Source organism: Periophthalmus magnuspinnatus, chromosome 21 (assembly GCF_009829125.3).
Source record: "Periophthalmus magnuspinnatus isolate fPerMag1 chromosome 21, fPerMag1.2.pri, whole genome shotgun sequence".
NCBI lineage: Eukaryota > Metazoa > Chordata > Actinopteri > Gobiiformes > Gobiidae > Periophthalmus > Periophthalmus magnuspinnatus.
The window spans coordinates 20,278,810-20,295,301 of record NC_047146.1 but is presented as its reverse complement, the minus strand read 5'-3'; the positions used below and the strand labels follow the sequence as shown (position 1 = coordinate 20,295,301).

The 16,492-nt window shown below is 40.5% G+C and overlaps 1 protein-coding gene across 2 annotated transcripts in view; it reads right to left on the bottom strand.

The window, feature by feature from the left end:
- Positions 1 to 16,125, bottom strand: part of LOC117389701 (hyccin 2-like) — a 55,883-nt gene extending 39,758 nt beyond the window's left edge. The window contains exons 1-2 of one of the 2 annotated variants that reach the window (XM_033987418.2): positions 15,930 to 16,125; positions 216 to 308 (exon numbers count right to left, since the gene is read on the bottom strand). The gene's annotated coding sequence lies outside the window, so the exon portion shown is untranslated. The remainder of the gene's footprint in view (positions 1 to 215; positions 309 to 15,929) is intronic. The other variant, XM_033987417.2, reaches the window with a different exon arrangement.
- Positions 16,126 to 16,492: the final 367 nt, after the last annotated feature.

Genomic DNA, 16,492 nt, shown 5'->3' with positions numbered 1-16,492 from the left:
TCAAGCAACGAAACCCCCGCTCTACGCAACAAGTCAGCAGTAGTGTGCGGTGATTGCGTTTCCAGTCAGAGAGGTAGTGCAGCCTTCTATCTAGAACAATGACCGCTCTGGCTCTGATAACGTGACTATTAGAAATGGCTTGATTTGATTATTTGCAACTGTAGACCTAATTCAAATAAGTGCAGATGCTAGCTTGTACATAAGTTGCCTCTTACCTCTTGATGGAAATGGTATCAATCAGCTGCAGTCCTCATCCTCAGGCCTCACATGAACAGGGACCAGCCGGGAGCACCTCTGGGACATTCAGCCTGCAACACAATCAGGTCTGAGCTTAGCGCCAGTGTTTAAATATGGGATTTCTGAGGAGGCCCAAATATGACACAGATCACACATACATACATCAAAAAATAAGGATGATCAACACTATTTCCTTTCTTTGCTAAAAACAAATACAAAATGCATATGACAACTTTTTATATTTTTTTCTTATTATGACAGTACCTGTGGTCATTATTTATCATAATTTCACAGTTAAGTTCACCTTGCTCACTCCAGATTGATAATGTGCATCAATCAATATCAATCTGGGATGGCTCTCACTGAAAGTGATTGGAAAACATAGAACGTCATGAGGATTATTTGAATCTGATCAGTCAAAGCGTCACAACAGCGGAACAAGCAGAAAAATCCAACTCATGTTAAATCCAGTTGAGAGAAAAGCATAGACACCCTGCCCACAAATACACAAAGCTCTTTCCTTCTGCGCATTTTTCACAAACAAAATAGTCAGAATTGACGCTAAGTATGTTTGTCAGTGTTTCTGTGTTTTTGTTTTTGAGGTTTGCACACACACCTCAATGCTGCTCTGTGATTGATTCACCCATCCGATTAGCCTAACAGCAGGATCATGCCAAGATGGATTCTCGTGAGTTTGTAAACTCACAAATATCGTAAGAATCCATCTTGGTGTGCAAGGTTACAGTTGAGTGGCAGTTTGTAAATCTATGTCATCAACACTAAAAAGTCCATAAAAATGCAGCTACAATTTACACGCAAAGATGACAGTTTTAACAAGGATTTAGCTAAATAAGTTGCATAATTTATTTTAATTACTCTAATCTTAACTATTGTGTAATTTAAATTTAGTGAGGTTTTGTCCCTTTTTAACCATAGACTGTATAAAGAGGACTAAGGGAGTGTGATGTCACTCATAGCATTCGGCTACAGTCCAATGAAGCTCATCGAGGCTAGCGATATGTGGGGCGATATGTGATATCTGCCAGGAATGCTCACCCAGGAAGTCAGGAAGTACAATTATACATTTCACCAAAATTATAAAAATATAGAAAATAGCCAATATTTCTTAGTAAAATTTTAACAGTATATACAGTCTAACCTGTATATTTCACAGGTTATGCACTTTATCTTATTTTAGCATTTATTGAATTCCTGCTTTTTATACTATACCAGCAGTGCTTGTTTAGAAACTATCTAAGCAATCCAACAAAAATCTGACATTCAGACAGATTTTATTCAGGACTACAATCAGGCTGCAAACTTCAAGGACATGTCATGCATTCTGACAAACAGTGACAAACAGTTTGCATAAGTAATGTGGCAAAACATTTCACCCATCTATTAAATTTTCCTCCATGTATTTGAGCTAAATATTTTGTAAGCAGCTCTTGAGGTCAAAGTAAGTCCAAATCAGAAAGCGTTTTATTGTCAAAGAATCAGCAAGTACGCGTTAGCATGCTAAGTGTTGTGAGCTTTAACATCATTGCAAAACAACACTTTTTGTTTTCTGAGAGTTGTGAAAAGCGCTTGTAAACTCATGATGAATAATTAGAATGCTTGGGATGCATAAGGTAAAGGAGGAGTAACTTGGGACCACAGCAAACCAGTTCATTTTAAAGACCTAAAATCAAGAGAGAATAAAAATCAGATCAGTATAATAATGCAACCCTGCTGTCCACTGAGTAAAAAAGTAGTGCACTCAAAATTTCCCACAATGCACCTTGAAAATTTGTATCCAGAGTTGGTCACTAGACCGGCCAATATAGACCACAATGCATTGCAAGAGTTGGAAAAACAAAAACAGACGGCGACAGGTCTGGACACAACACAATTGAATGAAAGAAGTGTCGTTTTAACGCAAAGTTGGCCCAGGATCATTAATAAATAAACTGTTACAGTGTAAAGTTGCTAGAGAGATAATTTCCACATCTCAGAGAAAAAGCTGAATAATCCAGTCAGTTTTCATAAGATCCATCTGGACAAAAAGCTTGTATGGTTATTATTAGTCCACAAATGTGCCAGTCAAATTTGATCAATATTTATTACAAAAATTAACTTATATTGGCCAACTCTGAGCACTATACTGTGTAGTAAAGAGTGTAGGGCTATGAAGTGAATGAGGGTTAGAGTCTAGGGCAGGCATTCGGACGCAGTCATGGTGAGGACCAGTGGGGTGTGGAGTGAATGTAAACATATCCACTAGGGCGGTGATTTTTCTGACAAGAATTACGACTGTGATTAGATTTGCGATTTGTGTTTTAATAATAGGATTCTGTTCAAAGTTCACAGATTTTAAAAGTGTGCACATTCAAACTGCATTTTTGATTAATCTTGGCGCACTAATGTCCACACACCTACAGAGCAAACAGAGGGCAGGGCTGGGTAAAGGGCACCAGCAGCACACAACCATATGTTTAAGTATATGTTTGTGTGGATCCATATGTGTCCTCTGATGTCCCGAGTACAGACTCCACAGACAGCTCTCCTCACCCAGCCCTCCTCTCATAGGCTGGGCTTGGGCCAACGTGTGCGCACATCCTGGGCTAAAATTAGCTCCACTGCAGCTGCACACACAGATGCTACCCCACTATAGGGGCACACACGCTGTTCCAATGTCCAGAAACATCCCCAAACGCACACAGTATTTTTACAGTGGCCTCAATCAGCACTCTCCTTTTCGGGCCCCTTGTCGCACTGGGACAGCTGTCTACTCTTGGAAGCGAGGATGACAGAGCTATAGAGAGCTTCCTTACTTAGCATGTCTTCACTGACTCAAACCCAGAGCTAGTCTTGTGAGCAGCACCTTGACTTGATGGTGACAGTGGGAAAATCTACATCCATACTGATGAGAGCTGCAGTCAGCCAACCTCTACCTTTGTTTGGCAGGATACACGGGGTTGTCATGGTGCAGCTATACCAAAGGGTCCGACTTCCTCTACTCCCTCGCACAGCAGGTCCCAGGTTACACATAGGAAACAAAAGGGAAAGCGCTCACATCGTCATGCAGTCCTAATCAGAGGCAGCCATTGGAGCTGTCAAATAGATTTAGCATTCTTGACCTGAATGAGTTTCCATGTTTATCAAGTCACGCGGAGCTGCCATCTCCTCTTAGATCCTCGCGGGACATCGCTACGGCATCCATTGCGTTTCGACAACAAAATCGGAGTAATGCCATATTCGTAAAGACACTACAAAGCAGGGGCTAAGTCTTGGTTGGTAAGGGAACATAAACACCAGGCTCGCTCACACACACACACACACACACACACTGTCCAACTATACAGACATATCCAGTGATAGTGCACATCGACTCTAGTGACATTAAACTACAACAGTCTGAGGTGTTAGAAAGTGCACTGCCATCGTCATTCTTTTTTTTATTATTTTGCATGAGGCTGCCGATCTTGACAGCAAATATGTTCTATACAGACTGCGAAGCCATTTTAAAGCCTCCCAAAGAATCGGTGCAGTGTTGACTTGTTGGCGCACATGAACATAGAACGTTTTATACAGATCAACCTACTATATTTTGTATAAATCATAAGTGTAGTCGGATCTGTCAACTTCACGTCTGGATAAATTTTGTGGAGGAATAATCTGTTTACCCAACGCTGGAGTCTGCACCAAATAGGCCTACTGAGTGACTCCTTACACATAGAATAAACAGCATCTCATATGACTCTTTGACAGAATCAGTGCCCACCAGCTTTGATTAGACAGAATATTTCGTAGGCATAAAAGAATTAGCGGAGGTTGTGTAACTTGGTTGATATCAATAATATAATCTATACATCTAAAAACTGCTTTCACTAGAACCGAAATGGGAAAACAAGCTTTTGGTTACTTTGCTTCCCAAAAGTAGAATACATTTCAACTTGTATAAATAAGGGGTCAATGAAAGATAAATGAAATAAATTAAATGAAATCTTTGGTCTATGTGGTTTTAGAGAGGACTATATCTTACTGTTTAGAAGCCCCAATAATTAACAGGTGACAGTGACGTACATATTGCTCATAAAGTGTACTTGCCAAACCACACAACTTCACCACAGTCTCCACTCCAGAACTGATGCATTAGCACAGCAGAAAACTTGCCTGGGATCCAGAATACACACTTCATCAATACTTTACGAAAATGTGTGTCTAGTCACCGGTGAAGCCCCCCCCCCCCCATGAGTTCAGACGGGTGTGATTGATAGGTACATTAGTCAATCAGGGACACGCATATTCCGTCCATATCAAAACAAATATGGCTGCTTACTAGGAAAAAAGATGACTAAAAAATACTGTAGATTTCTGCAGAACTAAAGAGTGACACACTAAGCTCCGTTAATCTGAGGTGAGAGAAATGTCAGTTTGTTTGTGAATGATAGGTGTCCATTGAGCGCCTGTGTTTCAAATGTGTCACTGAAAAAAACAAATTTGATTACATGTTTGGTTCTGGTGCAAGGCGCGATGGAGGGCGTGGGGACCAGACCGATATCCCTGTCTAATAAAAAATACATATCAGTCTGGATCTAGCAGGGAACCATAGTACATCAGTAGGTCCCAAATTTAGAGTATATTAGGATAGTATAGATAATTGTGATTGTTTCTTTGATTTCTTTCTCAGGTCCAGCATTGATATTTAAGTGTTTTGCCCAAGGAAATAAGAAACGCATGTTATCTGGAGCCGAGGCTGAATCACCCTCATGTGTCAGTCCGTCTAGATCAAACCTAAAATGTGCACTGATGTGTCGGGGGTTCATTGTAGATGCCCATGAGCCTAGCTACAGTGTACAGAGCTGTGAGTGACCATGGCTGTGTCAGTCTTGTACCTGATTTTTTCCAATTATTTGAGCAAAATGTGTCTTATCCCAGTACAGATATATTGTATAATCAGCTCTTGAGGTCTACATGTAATTACCAGTGTTTAACCTTTTAAGGACTGAGAATATTATAGACCAGTATAGCTCGCCTGGACTTTTATTCTTTTTAACCATAAAAAAAAAAAAAAAAAAAAAAAATCATGTTAAAGGAAGGATCTAATGCATTTTTTTCAGACAACTACCTCTATTTTACATATCCATACGTATTTTTCCTTTGACGCATTGAATAACTGACAGGGAAAATCCCTGTGGCACTTCAAGGGACAACGTAAACAGATTACTGTAATGATAGTAAAATATTTAAAGAGCCCCAATCCTCCGCTTTGAGATGTCGTTTGAATTTACATGATTGCACAATTGGTTGCAGTTACGGTAATGGAAAGTCCGCAATCGCACTCTATTGCCGACGACAGCATCCACCACAATAGGGTTAAGTGTTTTATTGTCTAATAATCAGAAAGTGCACATTATGTATGTTAGTTGTTGTAAGCTTCATCGTCAAAGCAAAACTCCATACTGGTTTCTGAGAGCTATAAAAAGAGCTTATAAACTAATTTATTTATGTATTTGAAAAGGGAAATTGTACTTTAATCAACATTAAGCAACGTACATGTCCTGGTAGTCCTTTGGCCAGATGTGAGAAAGGCAGCCTGAAAATACAATAACACTATGGCTGCAGTCGACAAAAGAAATACTTGGTGGACTAAAGACATGTCCTACTGATTAATTGAGTTGACTAAAAAGGGGCGTGCCAAAAGCTCCCAAAACTATCACGCATCTCTGTGTATGTGGCCCAAACTGCTCTCACAAGAGTACACCTGCACAGAAGTTCATGCAAAAACTACTATTTATGCAGAATTAATCAGCCTTTTACATATACATGCCAAAAAATACCAAGTCTTGAGCTAACTCGTTCACCTTTGTGCTGTTGTCCTATATAAATCCTTATAATCTACATAAAATGATAGTTCACTTATATAAACGTTGCTCGACTAAGACACCATCGACTGATAAATCGATTACACACATCCACAGCCGTAAATTATACAACAAACTGAACAAAATGTACAATACAACTTCAAAGACAAATACATTATATACAATCAGTGCTCGCAAATCTGTTTCCACAAGCCACCAAAATGTTGAGGTGAATAATTAGAATGTTCAGAATGAAAAGTTAATTAAGGAATAACTTTGGACTAGTTCTGTTCTTTTAAGATCATTACGCATAACTTTTTTTCCCTTAGCTTTCTACCATGTTATAATGTTTCCTCATCAAAGACATGCCTGAAGAGGTTTTAGATGTCATCCGTGCATGTTTGAGCCTTGAGTAATGCTTAGCCCACAAGCCTACGTCATCCGTGTTGCCACATGATAATTAAATAAATGTTAAAAAGCATGATACAAAACTGTACACAGCAATTTCTCAAACCTGATGTGATGGGCAGTAGTTTCATTCAGAACATCAACAACAAAAGTGAAACTTATAAAACATGTTAATACACTGTTTTTGGCTAATTTAACATTTTCAAAACAATAAAAGGTAACACAGTGGTCTAAATATGTAAAATATGTATATATATTATATGTTAGCATTTAAGGCCCCATAGAAGTAAAATACTTCCTCTTTAAAAGCTGAAAGGAGTTGGTTGAGCATAAGTCTTTTTAAAACAATTTTAGCTTTATCAGTACAGTTAGAGTACATGTCTTGGCAGCATACATATTTTACACGGAAGGGTCTATCCTAAATCACTGAGTAAAACACATTACAGAAGACATTTTGGCTCAGCCTGACCCACTGCAGCAGCACACACACAACTACCTCTGCCAAAACTACAAGCACAGAACTGCACTGATTCTACCGAAGCAATCAACAACAATTTTCAGTATCCCTTCGTTTAATCTAAAAATTGACTATGGCTGGGTATTGCCAAGAACCTCACAATATACCATCCTGATATAATATGTAACCGCATGCTGCATGTCCTTATCAAAACCAAGTGTTTGAAGCAACAGTGTAACTTTATGAAAGTGGCACATCACCTGCATGATTACAGTAAGTTAAAACCATACCTCGGAACATTCTGCATGGAGATTAGTATTGTGCCATACTGTGGAATATTATAGCCAAAAGAACAGCATTTTTATGGTAGCAAGCAAGGCTAAGTAAGAGTCAGGTTTGTGGAGAAGCAAGCCCGCTCACAGTAAGGATTAATGTTTATCAGTGAAACTGAAACAATAAAAACTGGACTGGCAGATAGATTCAACAAACGTTGCATAAAAAGATGGATTCTCGTGATATTTGTAAAGCACAAACTCACAGGAATCCATCTTTGTAGGCTCCTTCTGGTGCAATAGGAACCTGCCACTCAGTGGCGGACCAATTGCAGAACCAAAACAAACATGGCGACACCGACAGACATACTTCAGCCTATTTTATCAAAAAGAGACGTTTGTGGAAAGCATGCAGAAGGTAATCACTTTGTGCATTTGTGGATAGGGAAGATGTCTGTGCTTTTTTCTCAACTAGATGTAACAAAAGTTAGATTTTTCAGCTTGTTGGGCTATTGTGATGCCTTGACCAATAAGTTTCTAATATTCGCCATGACGTTCTGTGTTTTTCAGATCAATTTCAGCGAGAGCTGTTCCAGACTGATAAATGTGTAGAACTCAGTACAGAGTGCTGTGTATATCAGTCTGGTGAGAGTCAGGTAAAGATTCAATACACAGTGTGAGAATGGTGTGTGGTTGTGTGTGGGGGTGGGTGTGTGTGTGAGCTCACAGTGTACAGTGTGAGGGCAGGTCATGTCCCTGTGCTAATCTATGCACAGGCTAATTACAGCTCAGTCCCTCTGGCACCACATCTGTATCTCCTCTCCACAGTCGCTGCCACATGTGGAACGCCCTCATGTCATACAATAACTGACAGGGACGTGCACTGACACACACGTGCACAGGGGGTACTCAAGCACCTGCTTCTTTTCCTTAGTGCCCTTTAAGTGTTCTTGTGGTCAACATATTTTTTTAATGCATTTGCACTGCATTTTCCCCCATAATGACAGCACATGTGTAAAACACTGTTGACAATCCACCTCATATTCACGACGTTATGAGCAAAAAAGCTAATATAATAATACATCTGCATTTTTAATACTATACCAAAAAGTCTGTTGAATTCCCATAGAAAAAAGTTGATTTTTTTTTAAGTGTGCTCCCTTAGGTTTTAGGTTGGACTATTTTCTGGAGTGTTTGTTCACAGTCCAGTGAGAGGCTGCAGCTCACACTGAGGGCTGGGGCTCCACTGAATCAATGACAGGATTTTTGAAAGTGGGGATAAAATGGTGAAAACATTAAGTTATACATTCGTTAGAGTCAAATAAACAGTACTATATTTTGAATTTTAAAGAAATACAGGATAATGTGGCTTATTATACAATTATCCCAGGCGTCCTCAGACTGTTTTAGTATTGATTAGTATCTGATTTTTTAATACTTTTCAGGTACTATCCCGCCAAATTACCAAGTCATAATTAGTAAAACATGAAAACCTGTCATATGCCGTGTCCTCTAGATGTTGTTTGATTCGAGTTGCCATAGCCCTCCTCCCTCAGTGACCCATGTGCTCTGGGATACGCCTGCACTAGTTACTGTGCAACTAGCAACACGCAGTAGTGAGCCAGTGTAAGTAGGTAAATGGAGTGTGTGGCCGTCCCAAATACAGCGTGGCACTGGATATAGGCTGGTCCCACAGCTCTCCGTGACATAGACTGCCCCGAGAGCAAGGTGAGCTGACGAAAAGCACATCAGTGTTGACCATTAATAGACAAGGCTGGAGTGGTCATTTAAAAATCCACAATGTAAATTTTGTGGCTAGGGGTCCGCTACTTACTTGTCTCCATGGAGATGTTATTGCTTTGCCTGAAATGTTTTACGGTATTAAAATGATATATCTTACAGCAAATCCATCCCGGGTGTTTTTATTGAAATATCTTGAACAACATGCAATCTCACAATGAGCAGGTTTGTCTCTCCACAGATATGACCCGTAAGCTGGCCTTATGGTATCACTTGCTTGTCTACACAAAGATAGATATGTTTAATACCGTGGTGTGGAACATTCCAGACATTCCAATAACTGCACAGAAGCAAGAAAAGTTACATAGAGAAGCTTTAATTTGTTTCAATAGGTGCAATAAGTGCAATAACTGTCATTTATACAGCCAAAGTTGTACTATATTCACAACTGAACCTGGGTTGGCAGAGCCTTAACCTGCAGACTGAAAAAATATACAAGTTTTTCTCATTTGCCGTTTATGGAATCAAACTATCCAGGGACTAAAGATAGAAATTAGCAAGATTTCTATAACCTGGCACAAACATATTACCCCTGTCATACCGGTGGGGTTGGGTGGACCAAAGACGTGCAGACTCGGGGCAGATTTACAGTGTTTATTTACAAAGTGGTGAAATTCAGTTCAAACACAATTATTAATCCAGCGGGGAACAGGAGCCAGAGTCCAGGGCAGGATCCAGGAGCAGGAGCAGGAGCAGGATCCCCCCCCCCAACAGACTGATACGGGTGGGCGGAGGGGGAACGACCGGAGGGAAAACAATGTCACTGGTTCGGGCCGGCTGAATTTGGGGACGAAGGAAGACTGTCCAGTGGAGCAACAACAGTCCTGACGAGGGGCAGAGGACACGTTGGGAGTGGACCGGTTGGGACAGGACAGCCAACAGGGAGCAGGCCCGTGAGCAGGAGACAGACAGGTAAGCAGGGTAGGCAGGTCGTGTTGTCCAATGAATTCTCCGTGGTGGGAGAATGCTGGGCGGAGCGAGGAATCCGGTCCTGAGTCCGCTTGGTCCATAGTGGCGAGATCGTTCTGTCGTAACCGGTGGGGTTGGGTGGATCAAAGACGTGCAGACTCGGGGCAGATTTACAATGTTTATTTACAAAAAGGTGAAATTCAGTTCAAACACAATAATTAATCCAGCGGGGGACAGGAGCCAGAGTCCAGGGCAGGATCCAGGAGCGGAGCGCGCGGTACGGCGCCGGAGCAAGGTGCAGAGGACGAACCAGGATACGGGAACGTGGGCCACAGAGGCAAAGACCAGTAGACCAGAGCCAGGGAAAGGAGCAGAGAGCTCCGCCCAGCTCCGTGTTCAGGCAGGTGAGGGAGGGGGAAGAGCACACAGGGAGACAAAACAGGAACAGAAATACACGCATCATGACAACCCCTTTATGTAGGTCAACGTTTTTTATGTGCATTGTCCAAGATAAATAAACAAATAAACTAAAAAACCAAAAACATTCTCAGTATATGAACAGTGTGAAAGCTCAGACCCTCCAGAATTCCTTCACTGAGCTGCAGAGGCTGCACTAGCACTGATTAATGATTGTCTACGGGTGCTGGAGTTAGGGATGTACTGATCCAGCTTTTTCAGTTCCGATACTAGTTTTGACACTACGCTTTAAGTATCTGTTGGCTTCTGATGTTGACCGATACCAGTGCAGACACTGAAACAGCATTTATTTCCTTAAAACAAAAATAACATAACACATTTAGATCAGTTTTGTCTTACGTAACTGTTATTTATTTCTCATGTAACTACAGAACAGGAGCATCATTTATAAAGCTTGCTTACACACTATGCATTGCGTAGAGCGCCCTCTGTGCCACATGCTGGACTTATAAAACTCTTATTAGGTGTAGGACTTTGCTTATCTCTGGGCCAGCTTCGACCCTGGCATGTGCTCTACGCAAAGTCTGGAGTCACAGGGAAAAGACAACACTCGTGGAGAGGAGCAGAAGTGAAGAGAGTTTGAGGAACTGTTTGAGCTGTTTGTTTCACTCATTAGTCTCAACAATATTATGCATCTGAAGTGATGCACTCTCATGCACGAGTGGGTGCAGTTTCTAGGTACAACGTGGGATCTCCCTCAGTCTACACTCTGACCATAGACTTCTATAGGCCACAGTCTGATCATAGACTTTTACACTACCCCTACACTGTGTATATATATATATATATATATATATATATATATATAAAAATTCAACCATTAAGACTGTCAATTCATATGTCTAACCAGGATGTCTGCTGAACTTATATTTAGAAGCCGATATCTGATCCAGCAAATAATTCATTATCAGTGCCGATATCACATACCAGTATCAGATCGGTGCATCCCTAGTTTAGGTAGTGAGAGAGTCCATTTAAGTTTAAACCAACTGATTGAACTAGCAACCCAAATGAGAGACTCGTGAGGCTCATTCTGCTTTGTGATTGTATAATCGTCTTGAGAACCAAAACACCAAATTATAACATAAATAAATGGGAGATCACTAGTGTTTTTGTAATTAAGAATAAATCAGCATTGAGAAATGCTGATTTTAGAATTGTTATCAGTAAAACATAGGTGATGTGAATATGTTTATCTTGTATTTGGGGACACAGATAGGTCAGGTTTATGAAAATTATATTATATATTATATATATTATAAATCTTACATAAAGTTTCTTTAAATAAAATAATCACTTGCGCCACCATAGCCTCAGTACAAACCTGTGGGAAACAGTGGCAGATGGTACGGTGCTATAATCTGTGTATATGATACAGTTAATAGGAGCAGAGCTTATTATCAGATCTCATATGGCTCTAGTCTAATCTGTACTGGCCCTTTGTACAAACCACACTGGAGCATAGGCAAATGTGCAGAGGGAACATGCAAAACAGACTGACCTGGACCCAGGAGTTATCATTGGTCAAATTATATAGGGGCTGACCACATACTTTGAAGAACTTCAAATAGTCAAGCCGATACATCCATTTAAAAGCAAATATTAGAGGACAAAGAATGAGTGTTTGACAAAAAATAAAATGCTAGTACTATTTCAGCAAAGAAACCTGCCATATGCACTTTAAAGGAACTATATGTAAGATTTAGATTTTTAATTTCATAAATATGACCTATCTGTGTCCTCAGATAAAAGGTAAAAATCTAATCTAGCTTTGACTGACAACAATTCTAATGCAGATTTATTCTTAGCTACAAAAACATTGGCCATGATGTCTCATTTATTTATGTTATATTTTGGCATTTTGGTTTTCAAAAATGATTATCCAATAAGAAAGCAGAATGAGCCTCACATGAGTCACTCATTTGGGTTGCCAGTTTCAGTGCTGAAACCCAATTGGTTTAAACCTAAAGGGACTCTTTCTGATCTGAATTGCCACTAGCTAAACTCCAGCACCTGCAACCAATCATAAACCAGTGCTAGTGCAGCCTCTGCAGCTCAGTGAGTGAATTCTGGAGGTTCTGAGCTTTCATATGAAGCATGGCCTGTCCATTTACAAATATTTTTTTTTAGTTTCTACCATGTTATAATGCACCCTCATCAAAAACAAACCCGATGCCATCCATGCATGTTTACGTAATCTAGAGATCTGTCCCGGGTCCTATTTGAAGCCTCCATACTGTTAGCTGTAAGATTCTGTCCAATGATTAAACCACAAGCTTACGTCACCCATGCTCCCTCATGTCAGTTGACCATAAACATACAATAGCATGATATAAAACTGTGAATATCAACTTCACAGACCTAATGTGACCAATTGTGATAGTGCTCTGAATGGGGAGTGACATAGCGTGGAGAGTCTGCACAGGCCACGCCAATATTTGTGGCGTGACCATGTGCTCTGCTGTTGTGATTCAAGGACAACGGCGTATTTTAAACCAATAACATTAAAAAAGGATTTCTGTTTAACGGGACAGCCCAAAACATTCAACATATGAACAGCAAACACAATTATAAGAATGTTACTGAAATGTACCTGTCCAAGCTCAATAAGGTTCATGTTCCACAACTGTAACAGGTAAGCTAATGTTTTTAGCCTTACTGCATCTGCTTCACTAAGGTCCATGTACCTTCTGCTGGTGAAAATGGTGTTTTGTATGCACAGAAATTCTGACTAGGTAAGTTTTACCTGTTTTAATACAATCATCTCAGTAATAAATGCTAATTGATCCTTTGCAATAACATCATGCTGGGGGTGTTCTACATGTACATCTTGCCCCTTCAACTTTTGAAAGAGGTTTTCACTTTTGTAGTGCTATCAGTCTTGTCTATTTTTAATGGCAGGCAGCCTCATTTCAGGGGTGGTTCCACATAAACTTTGAAAATGCAGTTGTGCATTTACTGCTTAAAAAATCTGAGCTTGATCCAATTGTGCTTTTAAATTTTAGGCCAATCTCCAAGTTGTCATTTTCATCAAAGGTTTAAAGAAAAAAAGTTTTAGTCAGTTAATTGCACACCTGAGTACAACCTACTTAAAGTCTTCGAGTGTAGTTTTAAAGCAATGAACAGTACCAAGTACCAGTACTTTTTGATGATATTCTTTTAGCTTATGACTCAGGTGAGTGTGTTGCTCTTGTTTTACTTGATTTAAAGAGCTGAAATGACACTGTGGATCGTGAAATTTTAATATTTCTCCTTGAACATTGTGTTGGAATCAAGGAATTGGTTCAGGTCATATCTGAAACAAAGGTCTCTGTATCTGTCTGGCGGATTGTGCGTCTTCCTGTGTTCTTCTGTCTGATGGAGTTCCACAAGGATCCATCTTCGGTCCTGTTTTATTTTCTATCTATTTACTGCTCCTGGGCCCAATCCTCAGGAGACATGGCATCTCCTTTCATTGTTTGACAGATGACAATCAAATCTATGTTCCCCTGAAAAAGAAGGATGGCCTCTCTGTGAACTGTTTAAAATTATGTTTGGAAGACATTTAATCCTGGATGGGCTTTGAACTTCCTTCACTCTAATGATTCAAAGACTGAGGTAATGGTGTTAGGACCCAAGTCTTTGTGGATCTAGACAACTTGGAAATGTACTGTAAAATGGTAATCCTGGGGTTAAAAGATGGAGCCACACCTTAAGCTTGAAGGTCAGATTTCCTCATTTGTCCAGTTTGTTCTGCCTCCGACAACTGGTCAAAATAAAACACCTTGACTTTGAAACAGTAGTCCATGCCTTCAAAACCATCCATCTGGATTACTATAATGCACTTTATTTTGGGGTGAGTCAGTCCTCCATTGCTCGACTGCAGTTTCGTTTAACTGTCCATCCATCCATCCATCCATTTTATCCTCCTTTCACTGGCTGCTCATGCACTTTAGGATCCATTTTAAACAGCTTTTATTTGTTTTTAAGTGTTTGAATTGTGCTACCCCACTGTACCACTCTAAACTTTATGGTGGCAGGATCAAAACTGTGGAGTGGACTGCTTTTGCACATAAGACAGCCTCTTCTGTACCTGTTTTTAAATCACTTCTTCAAACACACTTATTACCTTTGGCCTTTGACACACTTTGAGATGTTGACATATTTAGATTATATAGATTTTATACTGTTTTTTAATTGTTTTATTCATTGTGCTTTAATGTTGTAGCACTTTGTTCAACTTGATTGTTTTTAAAGTGCATCATAAATAAAGTTGCAGCACGTCTATGGCAGAGTGTTCGGTAGTTACTACTGACACAATTCACATATTAGCAAATACCGGCAAAAAAGTTTTAAGATAGTCTGAAAACCTAAGAAAAAATACAAAATGGATTTAAACAATAACTGAACTGAACAACGGTTGGCTAATGCTAGCTAGCTTGTGACTGTAATATAATTTGAGAGGGACTTGTTTAGAGTACAAAATCAGTGCACCTTGTTGTAGCTCCAACTAAATCCAGTCTTTCTAATCAGATTGTGTTAAAATAAAGCTCAGGTTAAAGTCTAACTTGAATAACAGAGCTTAGATTCACATCCCCAGGAAATATTGATGGCATCAGCTGCAAAGTATCAATACACATGGTACCACAACAATTAATCTTAGCCTAATAATTGTAACTAGTTGACTGTTCAAATAATCATAGTTGTATTTTAATAACTTTTAATAGTAATCGACTTAAAAAAAAAAGTTTACTATTAAAACACTTTGCCCTGGTTAAATGCCCAAAATATTTTAATAGATATGAAAAAAGCATTTGTGCGTAATAAAACATAATAAAAAATAAACACAACATGAATAGCCTACCACACAACTTCGTTAAAACGTCCAAACGTGCGGTCTATAAAGTGACAACAACATTCCACAGTCCATCCGTGTAAAATGACACGTTTATCTCGGCTCTGCTCTTTACTATCACACTAGGACTCCCTGTGACTCTGGTGCTACGTGTACGGCTCATTCATTACAGGTAGAGGTAGAGCTGTCACTTCCGCACTAAAATTAAGCTTATTGACAAGCTATAACATGATAAATATGAAGAAATATATTTAAACAACTATGCATGTAGTACTGGACTGTGAAGTGCACGCATCAGTCCAAATAACACGGCTAAATGGACTGTTTTCGTCATAGTCCACAGTCCATCTCATTGCAGTGCTGTTAGCTGTTAGGTAAACGCTAGCTACCACACACCGCTGTTAGCCACTTTAGCTGGGCTTGAAGCAGCCTGCTCTTGACAGCAGCTGGTGGCCGTCCTCGTCCTCCTTCTCCGTAGTCGTGACCAGGCCAAAGCGCTGACAGACGCAGCAATAAGTACAGTCCGCTACCTACGCTACCCAGCCCACAGCCTCCTCTGCCCCGCTCTGCGCTCCTGTCCGCGGATATCCATCACCGCCACCGCGCGGATGATGTTTCAGGTCAGCACTAGTCCCACCTGGAGACCCCGCCGTGTAAAAATACACTTCTCCGCACCGCAGAGCACTTACCCGGCCTGGAGCTGATGCTGGCTGCGTGGCTCGATGCCCGTAGGAGGTGATCCGGGGGTGAAGGAGCAGAGCGGTCACCCAGGTCGCGCAGAGTTCCTCCGGAGCTGCAGCGCCGTGGTCCTCCTCCGTGCGCCGTGTGGTGTGGGCTCTCCGCACTGCTACGGCACTGGCGCTGCTGGAGCCGCGCCACGTGATTGGCCAGACGGAGCGGAACTGAAGGAGCGGGACCGTGCGGAATGAGCGCGCGGCAGGCGCGTTCAGGAGCCTCGGAAAACTCCACTCCCAGTGAACGAGCAGCAAACAGCGCCTCCGGGTGCGCTTTTAGAAAGGAGCGGGATCGTAAATACACCACATGAAATGTTACACATATAAACACATCGCTTCAGTGCATCCATGTGACATTTTAACTGACTTTAATGTACTGGACTTACCAATTTATTAACATCTTACAATTAACATAATTAGAATGTAGGGCATATTTATCATATTATTTAGGCATTCAGCCCACTGTTTAACAGGGTTAACAGGGTTGTGTTGAATTCAAATTTCACAAAGGACATTTA